The sequence below is a fragment of the Mesoplodon mirus genome (genome assembly GCF_964341445.2).
Source record: "Mesoplodon mirus genome assembly, chromosome: 2".
NCBI classification, from domain to species: domain Eukaryota; kingdom Metazoa; phylum Chordata; class Mammalia; order Artiodactyla; family Ziphiidae; genus Mesoplodon; species Mesoplodon mirus.
The window spans coordinates 26,897,429-26,914,874 of record NC_138977.1 but is presented as its reverse complement, the minus strand read 5'-3'; the positions used below and the strand labels follow the sequence as shown (position 1 = coordinate 26,914,874).

The window sequence follows — 17,446 nt, the reverse complement described above, 5'->3', positions numbered from 1 at the left end:
GAGGGGAAAGTCTGTTCCCGCTGACTGATGGCAGCTCCGACCAATCCTCGCTTAGCAACGAGGCGCGCCCGCCTCCCGGGCTCTCGGTCGCAGCCAATCACGGGTTCTGACGGGACCGAGCCTCCCCGCAAGGGCAGTTGGACTTGGCTGACTTTCAGCAGCTCACCTCAGAGCGACGTCGACTTGGGCCAGTGGTGGCTCGCGGGAATGTCAGCCCTTCCGAAGGCCGTGGCGCTCTGGCCAATGAGGGAGCGCCTCGGCGGTGGGAGAGGTCGAGAAATTTGGTACCTCGCCAGGGGGTTGAGGAGAGGCGGTGTGTCGTGTGTCGCTTGGGGCAGTGGAGCGGTAGTGACAACTAGGAAAGCCAGAACGGAATGCCAACACTTTGCCTGGGCGGAGGTAATGAAAGGCATCTGGTTTCATTGCTATTCTTTGAAAAACTCACAGTGCATCGTTCTTCGTGACTGAACAGGCATCTCGTGATCCCTTGAGAATGTGTGGGGGGGGGTTTCACTTTTTGTTTATTTATTTGTTTGTTTGTTTGTTTGTTTATTGGGGGGGTTGGGCTGCACCGCGTGGCATGCGAGCTCTTAGTTCCCCCACCAGGGATGGAACCCCTGCCCCCTGCAGTGGAAGCGCGGAGTCCTAATCAGTGGACAGCCAGGAGACTCCCCTTGAGAATGTTGATTCATTTGTTCCACAAGTATTTCTGTGTGTTTAGGGAGGACCTTTTGTGTGCCAGGCACTGGAGATAAATCTTGACACAAATAGACATGATAGATGCCTTCATAAAGCTGCCAGTCTAAAGAGGAGGAAGAGGGAGAAGACAAAGAGGTAAACAAGCAAATAACATAATAACAAATCATGTCAAGGAAGGAAATAAACAGATGTGGATACAGAGGGTAATAGGAGGTTGAGGTTAGCTAGAGAGGGTTGTTCTATAAGAACTTTATAACGTTTAAACAAAGAGTGAGAAGATCAGTCAGCCACGGAACCTGGAAAGTGATGATTGTTCTGGGCAGAGGGGACAGCAGAGCAAATGTCCTGAGGTGGGACAGCTTGACATTTTGGAAGAACAGAAAGGCCAGTGTGGGTCTAGTTTAGAGGGAGGGAGAGAGCAGCATGACAGAAGGAGATGAGGTAGACAGAGGCCAGAGGATGTAGCCAAGACTTGGAATTTGCTTTACGTTTTAAATATAATGAGACTCTATTGAGGCATTTTATGCAAAGGAGAAAAAGGATCTGGTTTAGACTTTAAACTGCTTTGGTTAATGTGTAGGTGAATAGGTAGAACAGGTTATTGGGAGACTGGTTAGGAGACTAAATCAGAGGAACTCCAAGGTGGGAGATGACCTGTTTTCAACTATGGTGATATCACTGGAGGTAGAGAAATGCAGAGATTTTAAAGATAAATTATTAGCTTGTTTTGACCTATTAGGTATCCCGGTCCCCAGACAACTGTTCTGAAACCAGTTCATTGAGCATTCTGTTTAGAGAGTGATGCAATTTTCATGGGCTTCCTGGAATTTTCTGTTCTTTAATCATTTTATTGAAGCTATACACACACACACACACACACACACACACACATATATATACATGCATATCTGAACCATCAGACAAGGCAATCTTATTTACAGAAAGCCCTCTCCCACCCTGTTATGTGTGTGTGTCTCTCTATATATAAGTGCATATGTCCCAAGTGTATACAGCTCAGTGAATTTTCACAATCTGAACACACCTGTGTATCCACCACCCAGATCAAGAAACAGAACATTATAAACACCCAGGGACTCCATCATACTGCCTTCCAGTCATTGCCTATCAACCTGAGAAATTTTAAGTTTGGAAGTCTAAAACACTTGTAATTATGTATGCCATTTGACCTTCTTTTTAAGCAGTTGCAAACTGCATGTCCAGGATTTGAGAACATCATGACTTTGCTACATCCTTTGATTATAATAGACTGTAATTCACAGGCGTATGATAAACAAGGTCAGTTAGGCTGACCTGAAGAATATGCATATGTTTGGTGCTAATACAGTCCTTGGACTTATATTTGAAAACCATACCATTCCACATCCTACCACAGTTAATTAGGAATAAAGCCAGCAGTTTACTTCTTTAGAATTATTTATTTCTGCTTTTTGCATCTCTGAAGCATGGCTAAATGTAGTACAAATGTACATATACTCAACATGAGGGATCACTGCATAATGTCCAAAAGAATCAAGTGGATGCCACACTCCATACTTCATTAAGTTGAGCTCCTTTTTATTTCACTTTATATTTTAAAGACTTGAACTATTTTACAGTAGTCACTATCGGGAAATTATACTCAAGATGGGTCACAAGGCTGTGGGTGGATAGGTCGCAGGAGGCCCTTATAAAATATAAAGTGAGGACATAAACCATTTGAGATTTAGGCTAATGAACCACTGGACTGGAACTGTTACAAGATGAATTGAGGCGTATTACACATTTTAAGAGTTTGAGCCAAAACTGATTGGAATTGTTCAGCACCAAACCGGAAGTGGTTAAGAGTGCAGCTAGAGGCAAGATTTTATAGAGAAGATGTGAAAGCCAAGCAGGAAGATGATTTGATTGGCTACAGGTTAAACAGTTACCTTATTTGTGGAAGTCTCTTTGGCTTTGTGGTTGGTTGTCCTTAGGTTTTCATTTCTTAACCTCAGGGCACTACAGATTTAGGTTTTGGTTTGTTTACTTAAGCTACTGGGGCGTTAAAGCCACCTCAGTCTAAGGGCCTCCTTGTTTAATTAATTTAACACTACCCATTTTCCTGATTAGTTGCTAATGCTCCTGGGAGCCAAATACTGTGTAATAATGAATTGATAATTTTATTAATATTCACTAATGAATAACCAATTTTTTTTCTTGTTAAAACATTAGAGATGGTATTTTTGTATAGTCAGTGAAGGGTACCAGAATATGCGACCCCCAAAATACTCCTCTTTGGAATATTTTGAGCTAAAGGCAACTGAGGACCAGGAGATGCAGAAAAAGCTCTTCACCTCCCCCTGCCTAAAAATAGAGTATAAATTTCCCCTTTAGTAAAGGAAATTTACATTTATAAAGGAAATTTCCATCTTTCATGGTGGCTCCTGGAAGTACCAGAAAGAGCACTGCTCACAGAGATAACTGTTGTCTCCTGAGAGGCTCCTTTCTACATAACAAGACAACCCTTATATAATACATGTTTCCTCCCCTTGCATTCCTGTAACTTGCCTCCCCTACTCCGAAGCCCCTTTTCCTTTGTTTAGCCTAAAATAGTATATAAACCTCAATCATCTGGTCTCCTAGAGTCTCATTTCTTTATGAAATTTCCATTCATACTTACAGGATTAAAACTGTTTTTTCTCTTATTTATTAGTCTTTTGTCAATTTAATTTCCAGGGTCCCAGCCAGAGAACCTAAGACGGTAAAAGGAAACATTTTTTCTTTTCCTCCATTAGAATCAGCAGTTCTTCAGGTAAGACTCTGGACACTACTTCTGGCCTCATGCCTAAAGTGTGAGATATTAGGATGTATTTTTCCACAGTTCGGTGGTTTTCTATCTAGAATTGCTAGCCCAGATGTCCCTTCTGTGTGTCACCAGAATAATTGCCAAAACCCTGACACAAACAATTTTTACATCTTGTCTTTGAACCCTATTAAAACTTGTAGCAGTGATTTTATTTTAGAATATAATTGTTGCTTTTTTCCCACAAATATGGAATAAATGAGCTTCATCCAGTACCAGTGTTACAGAGATCTGAATTATCTTTTCCATTTCCACCTCTGACTTTTCTATTTGGCCCTATTCAAGTATTTAATCTCATTATGCATCATTCTCATATAGGGCTGTTATGAGGAAAATCGTATTTTATAAATGTAGAAAAGGTTACAAACAAAATTGCATTTTGTTACTTAAATTGCAAAAGCTCAAAATCAAGGAAATGAAATATGATAGTCATTAGCTCCATTTGCCAAATATTTCCTGCTCTCCACCTCCCAGGCAGTTTCTGGCCCCTTCGTGGGTGGTGCTGTGGGAAGGTAGGGAGCCTGTGACTAGTTTAGGTCAGTGAATTGTGCGTGGAGGTGACAGTGTTTCTGAGTTGGAGCATTTAATGATCCTCTGCAAGACTCTTCAGGGCTTATTTCCCTCTGCCATTGCAACTAACAAAGTTCCAGATCACTGCTTCTTCTTCCGTCTGGTTCCTGAGTAACTACCTGTGAAGAACAGAATCCTGCTGCCAACCCATCGTGGCCAGATAGCTGAGCAAGAAACAAACCTTTGTGGTTTTGAGCCACTGATATTGTTTGCTGCTACATCTTGAGCTAACTTAACCTAGCCTATCCTGACTCATACAGGTAGTAGCTCCAACTTAAAATCATTTGGTTGAGGTTTTCTTGGGGCAGTTTTATTCAAAAAGAAAATTTCATTCATTTTTTTCAGTAACTTTTCATGAAGTTTCTACTGGGTTTATAGCAATGAATGAAAAATATAAATGTCTCTGTTCTCATGAAAATGGGGGTGGGGGAACGGAGGAGATAGTAGGCATTTATCTAGGTCTGGTGAATGCTGTCACTGAAAAAGTATGGCTTTCTCTAAGTATTATTCTTGGAGTGTTGTGGCTCCTCTTCCCCTTTCTGTCTCTGCCTTCCTCTTAAGTTAGGGATTATTCAGTTGCGGAATATTATACAAGCCTACCTAGAAAGAACGAGAAAGAAAAAGCAAGTTTCTAAGTCTTGAGAAGTATCTTGGACTCATAGAAAATGTACATTGCCTGAGTCTGGAATGCCAACATTGCTTTTGACCAATGGGCGGCCCCAGACAAGTAGCTAGCTTTGCTGTGCCCCTCTTTTATCAGATGTAAAATAGCACTAAATATAACCTGCCTTGGCTGACTTTCATAACTGCTACAAGAATTAAATTAAGCAGAGAATTAAGTGTCCCATAAAAAAAGTGTTATTATTCTTTGAAGATTTTACTTGAAGTGAACTGGAGGAGCTAATAAATAGCTAGTTTTAAAAAAAAAAGTTCGGTCCACCTATAAAGCAACATATAAACAAATTAAAATTAAAATTGTACCCTGGAAGCTGTGGGAAATGATACAGAATGATATGGTCAGAGTTGTACCTTCAAGAATCTAAACTCAGTGTTTATTGCCAAGTCATATCTGCTAATGATTAGGATATGGCTAAAACAAGCCAAAAATTCCCTGTAATCTTCATAAGGAATATTCAGTACTTTTCTTGTCAGTAGAATGAAGGGAATGTACGAGTAACTAGTTTCATACAAGTGGGTAAACAACAGAAAAATGCATGCAGTGTTAATAGAAACTGCCATTGTCTTTGAGATCTGTAATTTCAGAAGTATGTACACTTATAACTTGTTGGAAATACCTAATTCTCTAAACTCATTGCTAAATCTCATTTAGATTAGAGTTCAGTATCCCAAAGTAACATTGTAAGATGATGAAAGGCACATTTGTCACTGGTTGTCAGGCAACCCAAAGCATGAGTTATTGGCATGTACAAACACACCTCATTAGGTATACAGAGTGGGTGTAGGTGCTGAACTGCTTTTCTATTGGTCAGTTTCCCTTCCAATGACAGAAGAGACAGTATTTTTCCCCCAGTTAATTAGCATACTCTGGGGAAGTACCGGACTGTGTTTCTTAACCCTGGTCGTGTTAAATATAGACTTGAAAACCAGCCTTTAGCATTTACCATTTAAGAGTTACTTTGGCTACGGGTGTTCTAGATTTTATATACAAAAGGACTCCAGAAAAAGTTGTGAAAATTCAAATAAACTAATAGCACATAATGATTATGCTATGAGAAGTTAGCAAGAGGGAGACTGGTTTTCTTGAAGATACCTTCCCATAAAATAAGAATCAACAATCATCTTCCCAGAATGAAACCAGGAAAGATATCCCCAGGTCGCAAAGGACAACAGAAATGGCGTTCCCTGCCGCCACCCCACCTTTGCATAGACCACAGGGAAGAGGCAGGAAGCTGCGATTCGGGAAGAGGGCAGAGTGACAGCAAAGGGAAACAAGGGAAGGGGACCAAGAGAGGGACATCAGCCTGCCCACATGAGGGACTGTCATAGGGCCTGAAATGTGACCTAGTGAAAATAGTGTAGAAATAGATGCTTAGTGCTCTTTGAACTGTATGTAACTGGTTAATGCAAGGTTACATAATATTTTCGACATGTTCTCTCGTTCTGTGGCTTCTCCCACCTAATTCATCCTACACCCACTGGTACTATTTTTCATCTTACAGCACTGTTTCACAAAGCTTCAGTAGCTCCCCATTTCCAACAGTGTTTAAAAAAAAAAAATTCTAAGGCTAGTATTCACACTTTTCCATGAGCTGTTCCTGCCCCTCAGCAACCTTCTGATCCACTACTTCCCTAAATGGACACTCATTCCACCCAGCCTCATCATTTCCTCAACCTGCCGTGAGGGTTCTGACCCCCTTGCTCCCTTGCCTCTGCTCAAGGCAAACCTTAATTTTCTCCTCTTAGTTTTCTTAAATCTTCAGAAACGGAAGGATTAAAGTGAACGTTTGCCATGTGATGACTGATTGCTTGTACTCTTAGAGAAGAACCAGAATAGAGTATCACTTTGTGCTGCAAACAAAAATAATAATTGCTAACTGTTAGGGTTCTCCAGAGAAACAAGCAATAGGGTGTGTATGTGTGTGTGTGTGTGGGGCGGGGGCTGAGAGAGAGAGAGACTGAGATTTAAGGAATTGGCTCATGGGATGCGGGAGCCGGCAAGTCCAAATCTGAAGAGAGAGAACAGACCCTGCATATATTTGGAGGAAAAGTATTCTAGGCAAAAGAGAGGGTGCGAACAGAGGCCCTGCAGCAGAGTCGCAGGCTGGAGACCCAGGGAAGAGACTACGCCGCACTCACGTCCCAAGGCAGTCTGGAGGCAGATTGCCTTCTTCCTTGGGGGATGTCAGTCTTTCTCTTAAGGCCTTTAATGGACTGGATGAGGCCCATCCACGTTATGGGGGTAAAATCTGCTTTACTCAACCTACTGATTTAAATGTTAATTCCATCTACAGATACCTTCACAGAGACATCTAGATTGATGTTTGACTAAACATCTGGGTACCTTGGCCTAGTCAAATTGATACATAAACTTAACCATCACACTAACCCATACAACTGCTTATTCTATCCAGGCACTGTTCTAAATTCTTTACGTGTATTAACTCATTTAACTCTAACAACCCAATGATATAAGGTTATTATTATCTTCCCCATTTCACAGATGAGGCACACAGATAGATTAAGTAATTTGCCTGAGGTCATGTAGCTTATAAATGATGCCTTGCCAGGACTTGAATTTTTGCAGCCTGGCCCCAGAGTCTGTGTTCTTAACTGCTGTGCTCTTCACCTCTCAAGAAAAAAAAGTGAGGGCTTCCCTGGTGGCGCAGTGGTTGAGAGTCCGCCTGCCGATGCAGGGGACACGGGTTCGTGCCCTGGTCCAGGAAGATCCCACATGCCGCGGAGCCGCTGGGCCCGTGAGCCATGGCCGCTGAGCCTGAGCGTCCGGAGCCTGTGCTCCGCAGCGGGAGAGGCCACAACAGTGAGAGGCCCGCGTACCAAAAAAAAAAAAAAAAAGTGAAAGCTGAACTCACTGATACCTTATATGTTCTTCTGCTGCCTCCATAAATATCTTTGCCTGCCATTAACATCTGTTGGAAATCAACTTTTTACAGAAACCTTATGTATGTCCACACAATAGCTCTTTGATGTAGGTAGTGTTATCCCTGTTTTATAGACGAGGAAAATTTGAGGCACAGAGAAGTTAATGATTTGCCCCAGGCCACGAACTGGTGAGGGGAAAGCAGGCATTAGCCTAGGACGCTCCGTCTCCAAAGCACATCCCCTGACCAAAATGTCTCTCTGTGTGTTAAAGATGTTCCTACTCATCTCTGTTTTCAAGACTTTAAGTTACTTTAACCAAAGTTGGCTTTGCAGATGAACAAAAATTGGCTTTCTGTTTTGATGTGTTCCACAAGTGAAAAACACTGTACACATAAGCCTACATTTCTGACTAATTCATGCACCAGAAAAGAACATAGATTGTAGCTAAATGGAAAGAAAGAACATTTCCTGTTTTACCAGGTAGGGATTAGCTAGTATCATCTACTGGAGGCCTGCTGCATTTAGAGAAAGGGCAAGGGGCAAACACATCACTCTGAAGCCCTGAAGTGGGAGAAAATGACCAGTTAGAGTAGAATACAGATTGAACCTGAGGAGTGACTTCGCCTAAGCCTGGCCTGCTGGCAAGAACTTCAGTGGGCAGGAAAACACAACAGACATCGCCCGTTTTGCAGTGTTGGCTTGCTAAGCTGGAATTAGGTTTATCTACTGTCTGTTTTTAAGGGACTGATGTAGAAAGTATTATTCCAGAAGGAGTTTTGGTTTCCCAGTGGGGCCCATGAGAAGGCAGAGCATACTGTTTACTGTTGATAAGGATCGTCATGGAGTAGTGTTTGCCACCAGGGATCTTTCACCTCTGTCTTCTTAACTCATTGACTAAATGTGTAGCCTGGGAGAGGAAAGGCCCCAGAAGTTTTTCGGCCTGTCCAGAAGTCAGTATATGACCAAAGAATTTTAGAGCTGAGAGGTATCTTTGAACTATTTTCCTCCTCTTCCTCTCCCCTTTATTTTTTAGAAAATTAAATGCAAACTCTGAGAGGTGAAGAGATTTGCCCAACACCACATAGCTGGTAACTACAGGCTAGAAGTATAGGCCAAACTTTTAGGATCCCAGGCAAGTACTAATCCAGCTTCTTCATACTGTGTGTGATCAGAGTCATTCTTGACTTTAGACAACCTAGTTAATGTTAGGAATTTTTATTATTCCCTGTCCTTGCCTAGAACACCCTAACTGGTCCTGAGCTTGCTTGTCTCTGACACTGTTTCCTGCTTACAAAACGTCTTTCTTCTTTCTCCTCTCCTCTATTAAAACTCTTTTGTTTGCTTAATAAATGGCTGTTCATTCATTCAAATAATATTTATTTAACGCATCCTCCTATGTGCTAGAAACTATTCTAGGAGCAGGGGATGTAGCAGTGAACTAAACACACAAAATTTCTGTCCTCATGGTACATACACTCTAGAGAAAGGAACAGAAAACCAAACAGATAAATATATTCTTTGATATCTGTAACAATGAATGGTCTGTAGAAAAATAAATGATGAATAATGGGATAGAGAAAGGAATATGTGCTATTTGAGGTGTGGAAGTGAGGGAAAGCCTGGCATTGGGGGGCAGGAACCATAATGAAGGAAGGGAGGGAGCAGACCCTGCATATATTTGGAGGAAAAATATTCCAGGCAGAGGAAAGGGCACGCACAAAGGTGCTGCAGCAGAGTGGCCAGGAAGCCTGCAGGAGGGGAACATAGATAATGACTGAAATTAAGCAGAAATGAGGTCAGAGAGAAACCAGTCTGTAAGGCGTTGTAGACCGAGATAAGATAAGATAGGGAAAGGAAAGGACAGAAAAGAAAAGGAATTTGGACTTGATTCTCATTGCTGAGAAGACCTGGGGAGAGAGAGTAGGTGAGGTTTGCGAACTGATTTGTGATGAAAAGGATCACTCATGTTGCTGTGCGGGGAATGAACCCTGGGAGAGGCAAAAGTAGCAACTAAGAGACTAGGTAGAAAGTTGTTGGAGGAGAATGGAGAGTTTCACCTTGAGGATGTTAACTTTGTGACGTCCTGTAAACGTACAGTAAAGCTTTTGCGTAGGACTTAGATATATTCATCTGTGGTTCTGAAATCACATAACCCAGATAGGACTTCAACCCATGGACCTGGACTCGAACCCAGTCAAAATTCAGATTGGGACTTGAACCCACTGTCTTTTAATTGAGGTCACACAGCTGATCTCAGGACTTAAGGAAGCTCATGTTCTTTATGTCTCATTGTGGAAAGAATTCAGTAAGAGGCAAAGTGATAGGTAAGAAGTGGATTTATTTAGAGAGATACACATTCCATAGACAGAATGCAGTCCATTTCAAAAGGTGAGAATGGCCTTGGGAGAAACACACTACAGAGACAGAAGTGAGCCATCTCAGAAGGCTCAGAGGCCCCAAAATATGGGGTGGTTAGTTTTTATGGGCTGGATAATTGCATAGTCTAATGACTGGGAGGATTATTCCAACTATTTTGGAGAAGGGTTAGAGATTTCCAGGAATTGGGCCACCACCCACTTTTTGACCTTTTATGGTTGGCCTCAGAACTGTCTGGTGCTGGTGGTGTGCCATTTAGCATATGCTCATGTATTACAGTGAGCATATAATGAGGCTCAAGGTCCACTGGAAGTCAGATCTTCTGCCATCTTGGACCTAGTTGGTTCTAACCAGTTTTTGTCATGTCCTATGGCTACGTCATTCTTTTAAAGGTCGTACCCTGACCCCTTCCCTCCTGTTTCAGTTCCAGGGAGAAGTCAAGGTGAAAGACATACATTCAGGAGTCATCAGTGTGCAGATAGAATTTAAAACCATGAGGATGAGATCACCTAGGGAGTGAGATGGATGGAGAAGAGAGGAGGCTGGAGGTCAAAGCGCTGGGATTTTGCAGAATTTAGAAGTTGGCAAAAGGAAGAGGTCCAGGCAAAGGTGACTAAGAAGGAATAGTAATGAGGTAGGAGGAAAACCAATAAAAAGTGAGAGAAAGGCAATAAAGAAAATTTCAAGGAGAGTGTAAGCAGCTGTTTGATGATTAGGCTTGACCATGTAAAGGTCGTTGAAGACCCGGACAAGATCCGCGTCAGTGCAGTGAGGGCACATAAACGTGACTGGCATGAGTTCAAGAGAGAATGAGAAGTAAGGGAGCAAACAATCTAGCAGTACTTGAGGAGTTTTATTTTAAGGTGGGGCATAGGAATGAGGCAGTAACAGAGGGGTATTTTTTTAAGATGGAAAATATTATAGCATGTATGCATGCTGATGAGAATAATTTGAAGGGAATGAAAGACTGACTTGCAAGAAAAGGAGCAAATTAGTCATCTGGGGTGGGGGAGGAGTTGGAGGACCCAGGTGAGCTGGCAGGGTAGCTGGACAGATCTAAGGACCCACTTGAGGTTAGGTTCATGATTTGGTGTGAGACCAGTTAGTGTGTGTTAATATCTTTCTCCAGCCATATTCAGCTACTTGGGTGCAGAGGCAGATTAGGTGAAGGGTTAGATCTGAACAGGTTAAGCTTTAGCTACATGGATATAACAAAGCAGGGAGGTGAGAAACTATAACAGTGGACCGTGGAATCCCAACTGGATAAACAGAGAAGAGAGGGCATGAGTGGTGCCATGGAAATTAAAAGGCCAGCAGGATCAATCACTTGGAGATCCTGGCCATTGTACAAACCCAGGACAATGTCTTTTTTTTCCAAAATACTCTAAAATGTGAATGACTGGTGAATAGCTTATAAAGATAACCTTCCATGCATTTAATGAGAAAATAGATACTTCTTAACACAAAGAAATTAATTTCTAATGGGCAAATTCTAGGGGCATTTGACAGAATAATGGGAGAATATTGAAGGAAAGAGCCTCAATAATATAAGTTAAGGACTTCCCCATTTGACCTAAGTGTAAGGCTGACAGTGCTGCGTGGGGTCTAGAATACGTGGTGACCCATTGCTTTCTCTGTATCAAAAGTGAGTTATTCATCAACCAGAAGTCTAACGAGATGAAGTAGAGATCCACTTGATCTTGAAAGATCAAGACGTGTTATATAAATAATACAGGACTGGAATTTATATTACAGACTTCTTTATTCCAGAAGAAGGAACATGAGGGGAAGGCAGACTGTCTTAATAATTGACTTCAGTCACCATTTAGCAGCCACAGTGAGTTCTGTGGAGATAGATAGATAGATAGATAGATAGTCTCTGTCTTTAAGGAATTTATAAATCCTAGGTGTATAGGTACTGAACGTGAGTGAACATGAATAATTATAGGATATAATAAGAAATACCAAAAATGTTAATGAAAATGCTGACAATAGGAATGGATAGATCAGGACTGAAAAATTAATAGATTTACTAGTATAGTCATTACTGAGAAACGAATATAGTTGCTCCCAGGAAATAAAATCCATTATGTATTGTGGCAGAGACAGCTAGATGCCCAATTCAATATACATTCTTCCCTTCCTCCTTAGTAACAGACCCCTGATTTTTATCTGGGCATACTGCTGGCAAAAAGAAAAGATTATCTCCTAGCCTCCCTTATAATTAGTGTGGTCTTGCTGTTAAATTCGTGCCCTAAGATGTAATTAGAAACACATGGACTTCCAGAAAGTCACACTACAAAGGAAGGAGGCATGCCCTTCCATCCTTCTCCTTTCCTGGACTGTGGATATGACGGCTGGAACTTAAGAATCATCTTGGATCATAATATGACATGGTAGAGATGGCAGAGCAGTAAGATAGGAGGTCAGATCTTTGGTGAACTGATCTATGGAGCAACCATAACAACCACTTCTGTTCAGAGCTGGCAAACCTGATCATAACAAACACACACATTTATCACTGTAGATACCACAGTCTCAGGTATAGTATTTTACACATACTGGTCACTCAGTAAATATTTGATGAATAAATACAATTATTTGTGATGGGGGTTTTGCTTCTGAAAGTGCTGTTGTAGTGGAAACTCTAATGATGTTTCCGCAAATATAGCAGTTTTTTTCTTCTATTGCCTTTAACTAGAGGAGCCTCCGAAAGTGACATATATATATATATATATATATATATATATATATATACAGTTTATACAGTTAGAAGCAAATATAAGACAGGATATAAATTTTATTCACAAATATTTGCAAACTATTTGCTCTTAAAAATTGCCCTATGTATTAGTTACTGCTGTGCGACAAATCACCCAAATACTCATTGGCTTAAAACAATAATCATTTATTATGTTCTTGCTTCTGCGGCCTGGCTGGGGTTCAGCCGACCTAAGTTGGCTCAGCTGGGCAGCTCTGCATCTCACTGCAGGACTACAGACTGGCTGGATCAGCTCTGCTCAGAGTGTCTCTCATTCTTGGGCAAGTGGGCTACCCCAGGCACTTCTTCACATGACGATGGCAGAAGCACAAGAAAAGGAAACACTCAAGGATTTTTTAGGCCTAGACTTGAACTGGCGCATAGTCACTGTAGTCTACGTGCCATTGGCCAAAGCAAGTCACATGCTCTCATAGACTCAATATGGCCATAAACTATTTTCGCCTCCTCCCGTCAAGAGGTAGTTTAGTTCCCAGACATATTCTTTACCTCTTGAAGATGGGCTTGCTTTGACCAGTAGAGTGTGATAGAAGTGAAGTTTTGTGACTCAGTGAGCCCTAGCCTAAAATGGCCTTGTATTTCCACCCTCACCCTCTTGGGATGCTGTGGCCACCACATGAGGATGAGGAAACCCAACTCAGTTGAGCCTCTTCATGGATGAAAGCCCACATGGAGAGAGGCCTGGCCATCCCAGCTGTCCTAGCTCAGCCCCCAAGCTGCCTATTTAGCTGAATGTAACTTCACGAATGAGCTCAGGTCGGAACAGCAAAAGAACCCCCTGTCCAAACCGTAGAATTGTGACATAGCTATTTTAAGCCACTAAGTTTGGGAATGGTTTGGTATGCAACAATCGATAAATAACACATATATCTAAGACCAAAGTCAAGCGACAGGGAAGTATACTCTGCGTCAAGTAAGTGTGTGGGTACAGGGAGGGGTAAAGAATTGAGACCAACAAATCAATCCACTATGGTGTATAATATCTGACTTTTAACTATTTTAAATAGAGTTTGACCTTTAGTTGTTAGTGGCTTCTGACATTTTAAATCTGGTTTCTTGCTCCCCAACCCGTTCTATCTTCATGATAGTTTATCTCCAATTCTTCCCTTCCTGTACTCACATGCTACTGCCCAATCATGAGATGGAGTCGATTTCTGCACACCCTTGAATCTGGGCTGGCCTGGAACTGCTTTGACCAAAAAAATACAGAGAAGAAACACTGTCTCAACTCCTAGACTTTTAGAGGCCTAGCAGCTTCCATGTCCTGCCACCTTGTAAGAAGTACAACTGCTGAGGCACCTCTGCTGAGAGAAGACAAGTTTTTGACATTTGTTGCAGACAGAGGATCACTTACACATATGTTTTGTAAGGTCTATTTTGCATTTTCAGTTTTTTAAGATGACAGACACCACATTTTGTTTATTCCCTCATCAGGTGATAGACATTTAGGTTGTTTCCACTTTGGGGGAATTATGAATAATGCTGCTGTGAACATTCATGTGCAGGTTTTTGTGTGGACACGTTTTCATTATTCTGCATATGAGTGAAGTTGCTAGGCCATATGGTAGCTACACACCTTTGAATCTCTTTTCCTAAAGGAATACATTTTTAAAAAATCTGAATCTGTGACAGAGTTTAGAGGGCCAGACATCCTTGGAAAATACAAGTGAACTTTTTAAAATACAGCATGTTGGAGAGGAATTACAAATATAGTATAACATGATTTAAAAGCTCAAGCTGATCATGTACAGCATAAAATAAAACAGAAAGGAAGCCAGGAATATAAAGTGTGTGTGTTAATATAAATGATGTCGTATCCTTATTCCTGGCTCCCGATCTGAGCCCATCTTCCCCTCTCCCCAGGGCAGCTCTGTTCTGCCACCCTGGCCTCCACAGGAGACAGCTCAAGGGACCACTCTCTCACCTCGTCTGCTGTCTGATCACTCAGCAGTGTATCAGAGGGGTCTTCCTTGATCACCTACCTAAAATACCTGTCCCTCACCATCTATCCCCTTGCCAATCCCCACATTCAGAGCATTTATCAGCACCTCAGATGTTTACTCGTTCATTCATTTATTTGTGTCTGTCACTCCCCAGACTGTGAGCTCTGTGAGAAGTGGATATTCATTTAAATTGTAATATCCCCCACATCAAAACAGAGCCCATTGCTCAAAGTATATTTATTAAATGAATGGGTGAATGAATGAATGAATAAATCCTTCCATTCCTTGCAAAGCCTTTTTTTCTTTTAAAAAAATTTTATTGAAATATAGTTGATTTACAGTGTTGTGTTAGTTTCAGATGTACAACAAAGTGATTCAATTATACATATATATGTATATATGTGTATATATATATTCTTTTCTTTACATCATCTTCCATTATAGCTTATTACAAGATATTGAGTAGAGTTCCCTGTGCTATGCAGCAGGTCCTTGTTGGTTATCTATTTTATGTATAGTAGTGTGTACATTTTAATACCAAACTCCTAATTTATCCCTCCCCTGACCTTTCCCCTTTGGTAATCACAAGTTTGTCTTCAAAGTCTGTGAGTTGATTTCTCTTTTGTAAGTAAGTTCATTTGTATCATTTTTTTAGATTCCACATACAAGGGATAGCATATGATATTTGTCTTTGTCTGATGTACTTCACTTAGTACACTTAGTATGATAATCTCTGGGTCCATCCATGTTGTTACAAATGGCATTATTTCATTCTTTTTTTATAGCTGAGTAGTATTCCATTGTGTATATATACCACATCTTCTTTATCCATTCATCTGTCGATGGACACTTAGGTTGCTTCCGTGTCCTGGCTATTGTAAATAGAGCTGCAATGAACATTGTGGTACATGACTCATTTTGAATTATCGTTTTCTCAGGGTATATGCCCAGGAGTGGGATTGCTGGGTCATATGGTAGTTCTACTTTTAGTTTTTTTTTTTTTTTTTTTTTTGTGGTACGCGGGCCTCTCAGTGTTGTGGCCTCTCCCGCTGTGGAGCACAGGCTCCGGACATGCAGGCTTAGCGGCCATGGCTCACGGGCCCAGCCGCTCCGTGGCATGTGGGATCTTCCCGGACCGGGGCACGAACCCGTGTCCCCTGCATCGGCAGGCAGACTCTCAACCACTGCGCCACCAGGGAAGCCCCTTATTTTTAGTTTTTTAAGGAACCTTCATACTGTTCTCCACAGTGGCTGTATCAGTTAACATTCCCACCAACAGTGCAAGAGGGTTCCCTTTTCTCCACACCCTCTCCAGCATTTGTTGTTTGTAGATTTTTGGATGTTGGCCATTCTGACGGGTGTGAGGTGATACCTCATTGTGGTTTTGATTTGCATTTCTCTAATAATTAACAATATTGAGTATCTTTTCATATGCCTTTTGGCCATCTGTATGTCTACCTTGCAAAGCCTTTGCTGCATCGAGGACTGTCCTGTGGGAAACTGCATTCAAGCAAATACCATGTGAAGTTGGCCACTGTCAGAAAATTCCAAGGGACATTAGTCAGTTCACATCTGAGTCGTGGAAGCAGAAAAGAAAACAGAACATAAAATTAACCTAAATACTTCTGTTCTCACTTCATAACATGGTTTCTGCTGCTTTCCTCTTCAGCAATTTTGGCCTTTTATACCTTTCAGTGTGTGCTGTTGTTTACTTCACACCTGTGTGGCACAGAACAGTAGGGCTGATTAAAAAAAACCTGAGATGGGCAGAAGCCTTAATTACTGGTGCAGATAGAGCTCAGCCTGATTATCTCTACAAGAGTCCTTTTAAAAGTCCTAAATCCCTGAGGGCAAGTGTCCACCCGGCTTTCCTCTCCATATTTTCTTCATCTGACCACTGGTGTCGTTGATCTGTTTTTAAAGTCCTTCCTTTCATCTCTCTTCATTTCTTTCACATTTGTCCCCGCTTTTTCCATTTTCTGCTCCTATTTAAACTCAAAGACTAGTGTAGACAGCTGTACCAGGAGAGGCCTGTACTTTTGTGTCGCGTAATATTTTCTGCCACATCTTTTAGTTACTTCCTTATCTCAGTTCAGTTATATTGAACAAATGTTTGTGGAGTAGCTACTGTACAGGACGCTTGCTAAGCCTTGGAGACACCGAAATTATCAAACAATTCCTGCTTCTAGTATTTTGCAGTTTTAACAGTCTCCAGTCCTTTCATTTGTGTTAGGATTGTAAGCTTCTTGAAGTTTTTCTCCATGGGCTTAGAATAGCTTACACATAGGTAATGTTTATTAGTGTGGGAAATGAATTAAACTGAATTGATAACCAACCTGGAATTTGATTTCTTTCTTTTACTCCTCTTCAATCCAATCTATGTCTACCTGTGATACAAAAATAAACACATATTGGGTCTTTGTCCCCAGTTCCTGACACAGAGCTCCTAAATCCCTTGGAATTTCCTGAGTGAGAGGATTGTCTTCTGTTCTAATGAGGTGACTCTTGCTGAGCCTCTGGATAGCTTCACGATGGGGGCTGGTTGAGTCCTACTCCCAACCTCCAGGGAGGGGAGAGGGGCTGGAGATTGAGGTCATCACCAGTGGCCATGATTTAATCAGTCATACCTGCATAATGAAACCTCCATGAACATCCCTAAACGCTGAGGTTCCGGGA

The 17,446-nt window shown here is 41.5% G+C and overlaps 1 long non-coding RNA gene across 2 annotated transcripts in view; it reads left to right on the top strand.

The window, feature by feature from the left end:
• The window catches only part of LOC309798907, a 79,566-nt gene that overhangs the window by 754 nt on the left and 61,366 nt on the right, over window positions 1-17,446 (top strand). The window contains exons 1-2 of one of the 2 annotated variants that reach the window (XR_014293250.1): window positions 245-399; window positions 3,415-3,490. This is a non-coding gene — a long non-coding RNA (uncharacterized lncRNA). Of the gene's footprint in view, window positions 1-244; window positions 400-3,414; window positions 3,491-17,446 lie in introns of those variants that run through there. The other variant, XR_014293249.1, reaches the window with a different exon arrangement.